Raw genomic sequence first — 1,863 nt, forward strand, 5'->3', positions numbered from 1 at the left:
GGCTTTGTTAAGCAATTCATGAATTGGGCGGAATCCCATCTAGCAAAAGGAAAAGAGTTCCACGGAGCTGCAGAAAGGGAATGGTTTTTACAGGTAGCAAGGGATGCACTGTTCCAGGCCAGGTCGGCCTTCTAAGGGAAATGGGAAGAGTCTAGCAGAAAATTTCCTAGTGCTGATCAGGAAATTCCAGGTGGGCTGGCTACAGGCTGCATTCCTGGCATGGAGGAGGTTGGGCGGAACCGCACTGAGGTTGGGTGTTAAGTCTTGTTCTGCTGCTGTGGGGCTCTTAACATGAGGGACTCCATTTGGGGTCTCTGGTTTTCATTTGAACACAGCAATGGAACTGCGGAAGAACATCCTTAGCTGCTATTTCCTTAGAAATAAAAATAGCTTGAATTACAGACATAGAGTAGATGAGACCTCTGTGTTGTCCAGACTTTATTTGCGGTTGAGGATTTACCCTGTCAGCACCACAGGAGAAGGGACAGAGGGCAGCTGAAGACCATAAGAGTTACAGTTTAACAAATCCCATGCAGCGCATCTGTGGTGTGGATTCTGTGATGTTTGATGATACCTTTTTGTTGTCAAGATACTGGGGTATCATGTTGCGAGAAAAATGTATGAAAAGAAATCCATACTTGGACATAGCCTAGTGAAGTGTTACAAACATCGCTGTATAGAGAGACTGAACTCTTAACAGTAAAACAAAAAACAGATTCTCTACAAAGGAACAACAAAATCAGGTTTACTCGGAGGGGTGAAAAAGGGATTTCCAGGTATGAGGGAAATAGAAAAACTAAATTCCTGACATACCACAGGCACTTAGTAAATATTTGGGTTTTTGTTGTCATTGTTTTTTAAGTTTTTTTTGTTTGTTTGTTTATTTATTTATTTAAACTTTTGTTAAATAAATGTGTTCTCTTATATGCAAGTTCTCAGAAAGTATGCAACTCAGTTAGCTTTCCTAAAGAAGCTGCTTTAATTAGGACAGTAAAAAATTGTTGCGTGGCTGTCCTGCTAAGAACTGTTCATCTTCTTCTGTTGTCTGTTCCTAGACCTCATGGCTTCTTCTTCCCTTCTCTGGGGGAGGGCATCCTCTAGAACACTAGTTCTCAACCTATTAGGTTTCAAGGCTCTTACACTCTTGCAAATTACTAAGGACCCTCTCAAAGAGCTTTTGTTTCAGTGAGTGACATCTATTCTTTTTACTCTTTCCACAGTACAAGGCTTTTTATTCACCAATAAGCTAAAAGTCTATTTATAGATGTTTCCTTCTTTGCATGATTCATTTGTTTCACTAGGGAGCAAAACCCTGCAAGGGGCAGCTTCACATAGTCTTCAGACTCAGACCCATCTTCATCTTGACTAATCTGGAAGTAACTAATCTGGAAGCAACCACACAAAGCCAATCAGAAAGATCATCCTTCTTCAGAAGCAACTGTGATTTTATTCTTGAAGCATTCAATGTGAACAACATTCCCCATATTTCCAGTTTTTCCGTTGACTTTAACCTTCTCCTGTGGAAACTGTTCAAGATTTCCAGAATCAAAAATGCCGTTTTCTACTGGGTGGGTAAGGTCCAAATTAAATTTCCAAGTTGACTTCTTCCGCTTCTTGTCTTTCAGCGCCATCTTGAAAGCCGGCTTGAGGAGAGAAAGCTACAGTCACATGTGGACATCTATTAATTTGTATGTGTTAGAAGTTAAAACTGAGAAACTTAAAAATATTCATGCATGCATGCATTTATTCAAAATAAGGATAATGAACATGTTACATGTTCAAATCTCCAAAAGTTGGAGAGACACGTCTTATTGTTTTACATTTCGGCAAATCTCTTTAATGTCTGGTTGAATAAAGGAGAGC

At 39.9% G+C, this 1,863-nt stretch overlaps 1 pseudogene; it reads right to left on the reverse strand.

Annotated features, from left to right (window-relative positions):
• Positions 1-1,235: 1,235 nt before the first annotated feature.
• On the reverse strand, positions 1,236-1,649 carry LOC122913428 (annotated as a pseudogene).
• Positions 1,650-1,863: the final 214 nt, after the last annotated feature.

Source organism: Neovison vison, chromosome 7 (assembly GCF_020171115.1).
Source record: "Neovison vison isolate M4711 chromosome 7, ASM_NN_V1, whole genome shotgun sequence".
Classification (NCBI taxonomy): domain Eukaryota; kingdom Metazoa; phylum Chordata; class Mammalia; order Carnivora; family Mustelidae; genus Neogale; species Neogale vison.